Genomic DNA, 14,055 nt, shown 5'->3' with positions numbered 1-14,055 from the left:
TATTTATAGATATAATATATAATGTATATACAATGTAATATAATAAATTATTGTATATTAATATATATTATATATATATAATAAATATAATATATAATTAATGTATTTTAATGTCTATTGCTTACTTATGCATTTATCTTTACCAATGTCAATTTATAAATAAATTTATATTCTATATTACATCCGATGCGAGTAGGTATTTATATTTTTCATATATTTTTATTCATGTTTTTTATATTGATTAAATATTTCTGCGTCAAGATTTTTACTTCTGGAACACTTATAATATTCAAAATAAAAACCCTGCCTCTACTTAAATAAAAGCCAAAACATTCCCTTTCTCTTAAACTATATTTACATATTTTTATATTTATATTCCCATTTATAATTTATATTGCCATATAATGTTATTTATATTCTATACTACAACTCTTCATATTACTTACATATCTTTATATTTAAATTTATAGGCATAGTTTAGCAATTTCTCTTTATATATTCATTATATATTTCTATCTTAAGATCCACATTTCTATATTACTTATATTATTTAAAATAAAACTCCTGCCTCTAACCAAATAAAAACCAAGGACACCCCTTTATTTGAACCAGATTTAAAATTTAGGAAGTAAATTTATTTTTTCAAAATTATAATGATATTTATATGGATATTTTTATTTATTCTATTCATAGATATTATATATATTAGAGAGAATACCTTCTAATATAATCATAGATATATATTTTCTGTATTATATATTTATTTTTTACTTATATTTGTTTAAATTAAATATGTATAGATATTTGTATTTCTATATACATTTGTATATCTGAATTTATATTTTATTTCTATCTTTTAAAAACCCCAGCCTATACCCTAATAAAACCCCCCAATTTACTTTAACTCTATTTAAATATTTTTATATTTACAATCTATATTTATATATCTTGGTGTATATATATCTATATATAATAGACTATCATTTATCTATATGATAACATGTTACAATTATATACCATGTATTATAGTTTTATGTATGTATCTGTTATCTATATTTATGTTTACCACTCTAATTTTATATTTACTTTTAAATTTATATTTATTTCTATTTTCATCTCTATATTAACCCATGTCAGTTCATTAACCCGACACACCAGAGCCACAACAATACTGTACCTTTGTCAGCGCCGGCACGCAGCACACGCCCATCCCATCGCAGCACAGCAAAACAAAACCTATTTCTGTTACTAATGGAACAAACATCCCACAACGTCATTGAACCCTAATAAAAACTCAAAGAAACCTAACTGTAAATAAATTTCAAATCCCACTATAAAGTAGCCCAAAACCTCCGCACATGCTCATCATAAACTTCCTCCTAAACCAGTATCTCAAAAACCCCAAAAAACTCAAACACACCTTGAAAATGACACAACTGCTAATAAAAACAAACACCCAATAAAAATTAAATCAAACCAACGCACTAGACTCAAAACTGCACAACTGACCCTAAACATTACTAAAAAAAGTCCCCAGAGCTCTACCTTTATGTTAATGCACAAATAATAACATGTCATCTATAAAAGTTATTTGAAAAAATTAAAAAAAATAATTAAAACCATGAAAATAAAAAACCTAAACTATTAAAATATTAAAAAATATCACTACCTAAATTAAAAAACATATTGCCTATAAAAACCCACCATATAAATGCCCCTGTCCCAAAAAATAAAAATAAAAAAAAATATTGAACCACAAAGAAATCAGAACTTAGGAACACCAAAACCATAATGTTCAAAAAGTCACACCACATCCCTTATCATACACCAACTACAAACAACAGAAAACAATACAATGAATTCTTAAAAACCACCTTAAAACCACTACACTGAAAAACATTTCAAAAATTAAAAACTGCATCTAACAAAAGCCATCTAATAAATTCACACCCAAAACTCCAGACGCCCAGCTGGCCCTACCAAAGCTCTATGTTTATACATACAGCAAACAAAACCAAAATCCCAGTAATACCCATCAGAAATCTATGAAAGAATCCTATTGAAATTAATCCTGCCTCAAATACAAACCAACCCATCCAGAAAGTCAGCTTCACTCAAAAAACAATTTACACAGACTTAATACTACCAAGAAATGAAACAACACACCATATACCACCAATGAATATCATAGTGAAGGAAAAAAAAAAACCACTACATTTTTTCCTTTTTGTTTTTTAAACTAACTTCTTTTATTAGCTAGAACAAAAGATTTTGCCAGGACTGTAACAACAACAACAACTTCTTTTGCTTCTTCTCCTTCTGAAATGTCCCTTCTCACTCCCAAATTCCTTTCAACGCCTGAGTTTACATCCAAGCAAAAAAGCAAAATTCCTGCACTCGTGCGTCCGATGCTCCTGTCAGATTCTCTCTTTCCCTCCACATCTTCTTACACTTTCAGTCTTCACGCTGTCCCGCCGTGATGAGTCTGACAGAAGAATTGGCACATGTTAACAGAGCATTTCCTTCCCTCCCTCCCTCCCTGTGCTTTCCTCAGCGCATTTCAATCCATCCCAGGCCTGCAGTGATGCACGCTCACCCCAAAGCTCACAGCAAGCATGCAGCAGCTCAGGCTCACTCGGCTCCAGGGCCCAGAGCCTGCAGGCCCTGCAGCTGCCACACGGATGGACCTGGTTCCCTCCCCGGGTGCCCAGAGGGAAACCTGAGGGCAGGCGTCCACCCCGAGGGGGCACCCGCAGCCCCGGGCAGGCATGGAGTCGCCGGCTGCTCTCTGGGGACGACACCCTCCCTGCAGGCCACACTGCCTCGTCCTCTCCCTCCCTGGGGGACAGGCACCTCCAGGGTCTGTGACCAGCCCCCTTCCGTCAGCATCCAGGGGCTCTGTCAGAGCCAGAGGGCTCAATTCGTGGTGAGTACCGATGGCACCCAAATGGCAGCCCGAGGAAATCGTGCTCTGGCCTCTAAGTGCTTGGGACAGGGTCTGATTTTTTGTTTTGTACTTGTATGAAGATTAGTACAACAGGGCTCTGATGGATGACATGGCAACACAGAACTAAAAACTCCTCGACAGGATTACATCGACTTCTAGGAAAAGACAAAAGCCTAGGACCCTTCTGAAATCTACTTTTAATCCAAAGCACGGAGATTGTCAGCATGCTGCACCTTCCAGCTTTTCAAAGCAGCTTACCTCTCAAGACCAGGAAACATTGATTTCTACAGAAACAATGGGCAACCCCCAGGCTAATCTCAGCACTACTGTTTAATAGGGGACCTGCCAGCGTGCCAGTCCAGCTTCAAGAGTGCTTTACTTCAGTCTAACATCCCCACACAATTCTTCTCACATCTTCCAACCCTGAAATCTTATTTTCCCCTAAAGCTTCTCTTCATTAGCAATTTCCAAGTAACATGGTATTTTTACAACATTCAGAAATGTCATGCTGGACTGTGCTAGAGAGTAATCTGCAAATATCAGCTGAGCAAAGTTTGAATTGCCTTGTCCAGAGAAAAAACCTACAAGTGAACACCTACACCTGCCTACAAAGAGCTAACAAGCCCCTGGCAGCTGCCAGCATCAAAGCACAGCGGATGTCTCTAATACAGGGTAAGGATAACAATATCACCTTCTGTTCTCTCCAGCTTCTTTTCCCTGCAGTCATATTTTGCTTCTTATGATTTTTTTAGTCTCTGTATCTTCTTGGACAGCACTGAGCCCGACGACAAGGATACGAGAGTCTTTCCCTGCCGTAGGGAGAGAACCAGGAAAACAGTTAAAATAAGAACAGGGCAGTTTGAAATTCATACTTGCAACGAGAAGCAGCGCCTAACCAACAGAACAAAAGTAAACAAAGCATGACACCTCCCTGGGGACAGAAGACTTATAAACTCGCCAGGATTTACAATTCTAGCCACCAACCCCTTCAGGACAGCAGCCAAGTGTCCCACGGGGTGGTGCTGCACCAAAGAACCATCTGAGAGGTTCCAAAGAGTGAAATGCACAATATTTTGCAAAGACAAAAAATCTTGAAAATAACAAAAATACAATAGATGTAAACTACAGGGCAAGAGTACAAGTGTTACCTTTGGGAGCTGGAACCATCCAGGTGAGCACCTGATAACTGGATCCTCACCAGAGTTTGAACCCTTCAGAACACAGAAGGGTTTTCCCCAGGAATTTCACAGACTGAGTTTTGACAGAAGCACGCTCGCCGGATCCTCAGAAACGTCGCCCATTCTCCAGGCGTCTGGAGAGAACTGCAAATGGCTCTCATGTAGTTGGAGCTGGTTCTGTAAGGTCTCAGGGTGAATTTCACCAGATGCAACCAAATTGGGCAACTCCCAGTGGGACAGAAGGAACCCAAAGCTTGGGTAAGCAGAGCTGCAGCAAATACTGAGGAAACAAACATAACAGCGTAAAAAATAATAAACTATCCTTTTTTTTCTCTTGCTTTTGTTTTTTTTTTTTTTCTTATTCAGATCAGCATAGCAATTAAAGAGAAGGTGAAAAACTCACCATTACTGAACATTTCATCACCTGTAAGCTGAGCATCCTTAGCATAGGGGACTCCAAAGTTAAAATTCACCGATCCCTGGGAAATGAAACCAAATATCGTATGGTAAACAATCAAACAGCAGACATAAAAATTTGTTTCCTCTAAGGACTTTCAGGTACGTAAGTATCTTTGCATTACACATTAGAACATACACTTTATACCATCACCTAACACATAATAATTTACCTTTAAATTTTGATAGTATAGCATGAATTTTTAACTTAAACTGGTGATCTATTATTATTCAGTTGGTGCCTAAAGTTATTTCTGCTGTCACGTTCAAAAAAACATGAATTTTTTTTACTGGAATGAGCAATTGATTTCAAAGTCATCACAAGCCCACCAAAACACAAAGCTGGGTTCACTGGACGGCTCTGTGAGCTAGAAGTAGTTAGGCTTGTACTTCCCTCTTGTTCTTCCAGAACCAATAAATCCTGTCAACAAAACCAGGATCTTTAGCCCGCTGCTGTGAAAGATTCTACAAGGATGATGGTTTGATTTGTGTTTAGAAGTTTTGATTTGAAATGGCCAGTTCAATGGATAAAGACAGTTTACGTAGTATTACATTACTATTATTATTATTTCTATTATTATTTTTACTAGTACTACTGCTATTGTTATCACCTGCTACTGGAAGAAACAAACCAGTAGTACCTATACTTAATTACTTTTATTTCCAGAAAATAACAAAGAAAAAGAACCAAACCTAAAAAAGTCACTTCCTACCTTTTATATCAAGGGATGAAAAATTTCTCTTGGGCTCTTCTCCAATCTATCAAGACTCATAGCACTGAAAGGCAAACAAAACAGTGCTTTATAGAAGGCCAAGGGCACGTTTCAAGGCTGAACCACCAACTGATTGCAGTGACAGCACTTACAACATGAAGCGTTCCCAGAGCCTCTGTGAAATGGAATGTTCTGTGGAACTGCCGTTTCTTTCCCAAAACACTAACTTCCAACACTTCCTAATCGTATTTTGTATTTTAAAACAAAAGAAGTTAGTGAGACTCTGTGAGGAGGTCAGGTTTAAATTTATTTCCTTCCAAAGCACAGAGCTCTCTTCCATCACCCTTCCCTTTGGCTCTACACTGAATCATGGTGAGCATTTGAGGAGTGCTCAATAATCAATTCTATTTCTCTCTTTTTCTAGTTCTCTCTATTCCTAAATCATTCAAGACAAGTCAAATGAAAAATGACAAGTTCAGCATCAAAGTCACACTTTTTCTCTTTGTCTGGTCAAGAACAGGCTCTAAATCCACTTATTGCTGCCTTCAACGATTAAGACTTGCAAAACCATTTTTACATGTTTTACAGGTTTATCATAAAACCCACAGAACGCAAGCTCTGAATTACAGGAAAAGGTACACAGGCAAATATCTAAAGGGATCACTTATTTGTAAATACATACCTTGATAGAGAGCGCACTGAGAACCTTTCCGTGGGACTCTGAGGGAGACGTATTTTCTCAGTACCCTGTAAACAAGAAAAGCGACGATATATTACAGGACATCCCCACTTTTTCCACATATTCAAATAGGATTTTTAATAAAAACAGTTCAGTTACAGAAGAAGGAAGAAAACCAAGCTAATTTTACTCAGCTGTATTTACCGCCGATTTAGAGAAAAATGCCGGGCCGCGTCGCCCGTTGCGTCACACGCCGCGCCAGCAGCAGGGCCTGCCGGGAGTTGGAGTCTCGGGCTGGCAGCCACCGCTCCGTCCCCCGGGAGCCACCGGCAGCTGCAGTCCCTCCAGGGCATGAAACGGGTCCTTCGCCCCCGGGCGGGGAAGGACCTGAGGCAGCACCGCTCCTCCCCAATGCCCTCTCTTTTTCCCTCCAACTCTTTTTACTTTTTTCACTCTGTTTTTCACCACTTCCCTTCCCTTTTCCTTTTCCCTTTCCCTTTCCTTTCCTTTCCCTTCCCCTTTGTTATATTTCTAATCTTGGTTTACCTTTCCACCTTTAAAAAAGGATATTTTTTTAAATAAAAAAGCAGCAGTAGAAACTTTCAGGCTACCCGAGAGTAAAAAAAAAAAAAAACTCCAAAACGAAAATGATTTAAAGAAAACTATTTATTCCCTGGGAGCCTGAAATTTTCTACTGCTGCACGTGACATAGAGCTTTTATTCCTTCTTATAGATAGTTGATATTTTATATATATTTATCGTTTATATTGATGTATTATATTAACAACTATATATAATATGCACCTTATTCAAAAAATATACGGGAAATATTTTTTAAATTATTTACCGTATCTACTGCTACAACTTATTTTTCCTTATATTTCTAATTTTTATATAAATCTTTAACGTGTTTATGATATATTTCTATACTCATATTTCTACCTTTATATTATTTGTATTTGTAATTTTTACACGAAAACCCCTGCTTTGGCAAAGAAAAAAACAAAACCATCCATTATTTTAAACTACCTAAATGTTTTTTTATAGTTGTATTTATCATAATATACAACAAATGATAGATATAGATAGATAGATAGATCACATCCGTATTTATATCTATTTTATATCCATTTCCTATAATATTTTTCATAAAATATATGCAGTATCACTTGTATTATATATTGTATCAATTTATGTTATTTTAGATTTACAATTTATTATTAATTTTTTATATATCTGCATATAGTTGCAATACATTTATATATTTGTATTTTTGTTTGGGTTGTATTTACATTTATATTCTCTATTCATATATCTAAAAACATACACAATACTCTATTAAAATTAGAATAACTTATTGTAACATATAATGACTCATGTTACATGTTAAATTTTAAAAATTGACCGAATATATAAAAATAAAATTGGCTCATTCCCATTGCTACACATCTATTTCTTTTGTTTCAATATAGTTAGAGTCATAATTGTATATTTAAAATCCAATTCCTAAATGAAATGACAGAACAAACAGCATCAAATTCCCACCAATATCTTCCAAAAACATCAAGATACCTCCAACAGCCAAACAAGTGTCAGCGAAAAAACAAAGAACACTCTTTTCAATAACAATTCTCATCACGACAGAAAAATGGAACCAAAATAAAAGAAAATCCTCTAGAAACACACACAGCAAATTACAAAAAGTACTAAAAAAAAGTCAAACCAATCTACTAAACTCAAGACAGTGCCACTGACCCTGAACGTTACTAAAAAAGAAAAAACCAACGCAATTCTACCTCTACACTAACTCAAAGAATAAACAATCCTCTGTAAAAATAACTTTAAACCTGAACTAATTAACAAAATGGAAAAACATCTCAACCACTAAAAACTAAGAAATTAACTACCCAAATAAATAAATACTTTAAAAACCCACCATATAAATACCCACGTTCCCAAAATAAACCCTGATAAACAATACTCAAATACATTAAAAGACAACAACAACAACAACCAAAAAAAGAAAATAAAGAAAGCAACAACAAGAATAATACCAAAAACCAAATAAACTGAAATCTGCAACAAAAAACTTATTCCCAACTGAATAAACCCATAGTGCCTCAAGCTATCAAAATAAAAATACCACCTAGAAACAAACACAAAGACTAAAGACAAACGTAACCATAAACAATGTCCCCCAAATTACCCGTAACCATAAAACATACACTACAATCAAACAAACCGAACAAATAAAAGCCCTGGAAGACGATAAACACACATGCAATTATCGAGATTAAAAACCCGCTGCTATGAACGACAGGACGCTTCCCCAAGCCCCCCAAAACAAACACTACACACTCACGCTAATAAAAGCCACCGCAACAGAATTAAAATGCGAACCGCTGCTTCGCGCTACGACCCGTAAAAAACATTGCGCGCCCTTCTAAACATAATACCCCGGCAAAAAAATATATATCCGACTACAAAACCCAATCCGAAACGAACCTTTATCATCCCTACCGGCACCGAGAACCGTGCCGCTCAGGAAGAACACCGTACCCCTTAGCGGACACCCGCTGCAAACCGAACCCAGCGATGCCATCGACGCCTCCAAAGCGCCTCCGAGCCACGGCACCGCCGAACTTGGAGCGGCCGAACCCCGCGCTCGCTGCCGGCCCCGGACGGAGCGCGGCTCCCGGCAGGAAAGCGGCTCCTGCGGCGGCCGCTCCGGCGCGCGGGGCCGGCGCCGTCCCGGGGAGCCCCGCCCGCTGCCCCTGCCCGGCGGGGCCGGCACCGGGCCCGGGGCTACCGGCGGCGCCCGAGCCCCGCGCCCGGAGCGGACGGAGCGGCCGGCACCGCCCGGGCCGGCGCAGCAGCGCCCGCGCCGCCTCTGCCGCCCTTGGCCGGCCCGGCCCGGCTCCGCTCGGCTCCGCACGGCTCGCACCGGCGCGGCTCCGCCACTGCCGCCCTCGGCCGGCCCGGCCGCGCCGAATCCCCCGTGCGCCCCGGCAGCTGCCCGGGCCGTGCCAGCAGCGCTCCCGAGCGGGAACGTTCCGCGCCGGGCCGCGGGCACGGGCAGCGCCCTCCAATGCAGCGGCACAGCCCCATTGCAGCCCTGCAAACGCTGCCGGAGCTGCGGCTTCCCGCAAGCCAACCCCGAAACCGCAGATGGGGCGCACCTCACTTCAACAAGGGCAAAGAAATGTGTTCTCCCCTCCAATTTCACCCCCTAGGAGAGCAGAAAAGAAGGGGCGCTCCCCAAATGAAAGCCTTTGACTGATGGGAAAGGGCGATTTCGACCTCCATTCAAACCCTTGAAAAGGAGGGACACCAGGGCTGCCCCCTCCATTTAAACCCGAGGGTGGTGCAAATGGGGTGGCTGCCTTCAAATCAAACCCAGAATACCACAAGAATACTTTTCCCATTCCCCTTAGAATAGAACGCAGGGATTCCCTGTCACCCCCGGGATACCCCTAACAGCCTGGAAAAGGCAGCTTTTCCTGCAATCAACACCCTTAAAACCACAAGTCAAGAGGGATCCCCTCAGGTCAAACGCAGACAATAAAAGAAGAGGAGCTGCTTCCTTCTCCTTAATTCCTTTTGTCTTCATAAGCTCCATTTTTGTTCCTGGGGACCCGGGGAGGGACTGGCAAGATGAAATTGCAAAGGGGAAGGAGAAAATTCCCCGCTCCGAACCCACACGGGCTCACCTGTTCGGCCGCTGCTCCCCGGCACAAAGATTCGTCCCTCGGCACCTCCTTTAAGCGATGCTCCACGTACCCAAGCGCGAATCCAGGCGTTGCCCCCGACCCTGTGGGAAGCTCTCGCAGTCCTTCCATGAGACAGCGCCGGGAGCGCCCCTTAAACCCCTCCACTCAGCAGCTCCATGCAAAAGGGAGCTGAGGCAAAGCCTCCCCCTAAAACAGCCTCGCCCCGGCAGGAGCCGGCCCCTCATCATCCTCACACTCACACCTGGGCTGCTCCGAGCCCCCATCATCCTCACAGCTCACACCTGGGCTGCTCCGAGCCCCCATCATATATTTTTCATATTTATATTCGCATTCATATTTAGAATTTATATTACTGTATAATAAAAATTATATTATATATTGCATCTCTTCATGTTATTTACATAGATTTCTATTCCTATTCATAGTTTGGTATTATATCTTTATATCTCTATATATTTATTATATATTTCTGTATGTCGATTTACATTTCTATAGTACTTATATTATTTAAAATAAAACCCCTGCCTCTAACGAAATAAAAAGCAAAGACACCCCTTTATTTAAAACACATTTAAAATTTTAAAAATAATTTTGTTTGTCATAATTCTATTCACATCTATATTTGTAATTTTCATTTGTTATATTTATAGATATTATATATATTGGAGAGAATACCTTTTTATATAATAATAGATATATTGTTTTGACACAATAGATTTCTTTTACTTACATATTGATGTACACTGTCCATTTATACATTTCTTTTTATAAATACGTTTCTATTCCATATTGTGTATATCCCTAAAACTTAAATTTATTTGTATATTTTTATAAATATTTTCACATAATAAGTATATATTTCTGTTACGATTTTTACTTCTGCAACACTTGGATTATTTAAAATAAAACCTTTGCCTCCATCCACATTAAAGCCAAAAAGAACCCCTTTCTTCAAAACTGTACTTAAATATTTTTTTAAATTCTATTTTTCAGGTTCATATTCAGATTTACATTTAAAATGTATACTTATGTATACTGTTATTTGTATTCTTCATTACATCTCTTCCTATTATTTGTATTTATTTGTATTTTGTGTTTATATATATATTTATATCTTGATTGTATATCTCAATATTTAGAAATATATAACAATAATATCTACATTCATATTATTTAAAATAAAAACCCTGCCTCTAACACAACAAGAACAAAAAAAAACCCCAACCCTTTGTTTTAAACAATATTTAAATAGATTTTATCCTAATGTTCAATTTTTATATTCATATTTTTATTTAGAATGTATATTAATGTCTATTGCTTACTTATACATTTATCTTTACCAATGTCAATTTATAAATAAATTTATATTCTATATTACATTTGATGTGAGTAGTTATTTAAATTTTTATATTTTTTTTCATATTTTTTTATATTTGATGAAATATTTCTGCGTCAAGATTTTTACTTCTGGAAGACTTATAATATTCAAAATAAAACCCCTGCCTCTACTTAAGTAAAAGCCAAAACATTCCCTTTCTTTTAAACTATATTTACATATTTTTATATTTCTACTCCCATTTATAATTTATATTGCCGTATAATGTTATTTATATTTTATACTACCACTCGTCATATTATTCACATATATTTATATATAAATTTATACTCATACTTTAGCAATTTCTCTTTATATATTTATTATATATTTCTATCTTAAGATCCACATTTCTATATTACTTATATTATTTAAAATAAAACTCCTGCCTCTAACCAAATAAAAACCAAGGACACCCCTTTATTTGAACCAGATTTAAAATTTAGGAAGTAAATTTATTTTTCAAAATTATAATGATATTTATATGGATATTTTTATTTATTTTATTCATAGATGTTCTATATATTAGAGAGAATACCTTCTAATATAATAATAGATATATGTTGTCTGTATTATATTTTTTTTTACTTATATTTATTCAAATTAAATAAATATATACAAATATATATACAAAAACAACGTGATAAGAGACTATGAACTTTTTCAACAGATAACCACAGTACTAATTTCAGACTTGGAAAAATATTTTGGCGTAATCACTACCACATAATTAACCCAAAGTAGAAAAATTCCCAGAAAACCAACAAAACAAACTAAACTCATTTCTGAGCACCATAGTCCTTCCTCACTCACAATATGCAATTAATTCTCTCCTGCCATTTACATCCCCAGCATCATCCCATACTGAGCATTCCTGGCACCAGAAGTCACTCAGAGCCAATTAACATCCAACTTTCCCTTCCTCAGGACTGTGTGCTTTCTGTGTCTTTATGCACACAAGGAGCAGCTGTCAGACCCACCTCTCAGCAGCCTAACAAGCACTCAGATGTTCTCTCCAGGTTCAGGGGCTGCTCACAGTGAGGCAGCTTTCAATCCAGTCAGGATTGCCTCGCTTCTTCCCTGGCAGTAGCCTTGCACAATTACCTCAGCTGGAAGTCAGACCCCACTCCCTGAATTCTCATCTCTGCCTTTAAGTAATGCGTTGTGTGGAAGACTGTGCAGCAGTTTCTGAGAGAAAGTGATTTCAGGAGAAATGGGAAATTCATGGTCTCCAGTTTCTCAGTTAGTTGGTGAGTGTCAGGGGTCATCTAATAACAGCACCATCAACAGTTTCAGCACTACCTCTGTGCAACCAACACTTGTTAGGACATGAAGTGCAGCGCTGTCATGGCTAAACGCTTTCAGGGATCAGGGAAATGGGGAGGAAGCAGGAAGGCAGGAGATCAGGAGTTTCACACTGCCTCTCACCATAGCTCTGTGCCAAGTACTTGACACTGGCAGGGATCTGTGCACAAATCACAAACAGGGCAGGGCTGCTGGGAACTGCCTTGAGCCGTTTGATTTTCCAGCATCAGCCTCATTCCATGGTTACGGCAATGGGAAGATGCCACCAGCTCACATCTCAGGCAGCAGACCAAGAACTCAATGTCACAACTCACTTTATCAGTTTTTTGCCCAATCACACAAAGCAAAAGCACATTGACAGTAGCTCTATCCAACCACTGTAAGCACAGGTGCCTTTGGTTAAACAATGCTTGCTTATTTCAAATACAATACCTGCTTGTGAGCCTTAAACACAATGCACAGAGCTCCAGTATTAAGCCTAGAACTTCCTAATATCGTGCTAGATAAACTTTCTGTAGCTTAGGGAGTTATTCTAGGCAAGTGTTAATACACAGACCATTGTTCTATTTGTCCTTGCTTTTCCACAGTTTAAATAGTTTTTCTGCTGACCAATCTCATGGCTGCTGCTCAGCTCTGATCACAGTTCTGCTGTCTCTGAGGCCTGCCTTTTGCAGCTTTCCCAAACCCCTCTGATTTTACACATTCCCACAGTACTCAGTGCTGGATGAACCCTAGTGCAGAAACAGAGGAAGCAGGATTTAGAGTGAGTCTACTCACCCAAAGTACTGGGAAAGAAACTCCCTATCAGATGAGTTCTGCAGATCACAGACAGGAGGAAATGCAGCTACAATGGGTTACGCCTGAGAACTGTGCTCACATGCAGTTTCCCTGGGGGTTTTTGGCCCTGCTAGCAAACGTCACCCTTGGAAGCACATGAGCAGAAACAGATGGGTCCCCCAGCGAGCACCTTGCTAAGATAACCCTCACAAAAAAACCATTCCATCCCCTGTGGTAAATTATAACTGCTGAACTGCCAGCTGATGGCATTGCTGCCCCAGGGCTCTGTGTTTGTAACTCTGCACACGTTGGGAGCGACAGCAGCTGAGCTGACACCTTTCTATGGGGAAGAGCCTTCAGTCTGCACGTCCTTTTCAACCATTTCAAGCAAAGACACCGGCCCAGGGTTACAAGCCGTGGAACTTCTCCTTGAAAATGCTACAGCTGAAATAAAGCTGCCAAGGTGTGCTGATATGGGCCATTCCTGTTTCCCACACAGAACCTGTCACAAAACTAAATGCTGCAACAGGAGCAGACAGCATGCCAAGCAGGCACTGCTGATCTGAAATGTATCCAAAATAACTAAACCTCCTGAGCCTGGAAATCCTGGCTTGAAATTCCATTACAATAAACTTTCCAGCACTGGCACTCTGGGATTTGGAAAGTAGAGTCTGTTCTCTTGGTCTTGTTAATTCCTTGATTTATCCTCACTTTTGTGTTCAGCCCCAAATAAGTCAGATTCTACTCAATTACAGTCTGAACTGTAACTGGACAATATTTCCCTACTCAGCTGATTGGTGTTCCATCACAGTGAAATTAAAAAAAAAAAAAAAAAAAGGCTACAAAGATGCAGCACAGGTCTTTTCTTTCCTTAGCTTGCTATGCCTACTTTTT

The 14,055-nt window shown here is 38.8% G+C and overlaps 1 long non-coding RNA gene across 1 annotated transcript; it reads right to left on the bottom strand.

Moving 5' to 3' along the window:
* Window positions 1–2,215: 2,215 nt before the first annotated feature.
* Window positions 2,216–5,355, bottom strand: LOC131096138 (uncharacterized). The gene is made up of 5 exons (XR_009115964.1): window positions 5,295–5,355; window positions 4,529–4,604; window positions 4,096–4,405; window positions 3,639–3,756; window positions 2,216–2,485 (listed from the first exon to the last, which is right to left on the bottom strand). It is a non-coding gene; the product is annotated as an uncharacterized LOC131096138 (long non-coding RNA).
* Between the last annotated feature and the right edge of the window lie 8,700 nt (window positions 5,356–14,055).

The sequence above is a fragment of the Melospiza georgiana genome, chromosome Z, assembly GCF_028018845.1.
Source record: "Melospiza georgiana isolate bMelGeo1 chromosome Z, bMelGeo1.pri, whole genome shotgun sequence".
NCBI lineage: Eukaryota > Metazoa > Chordata > Aves > Passeriformes > Passerellidae > Melospiza > Melospiza georgiana.
Note: the sequence above shows the minus strand (reverse complement) of the source record. Positions and strands in the feature narration are given on the sequence as shown.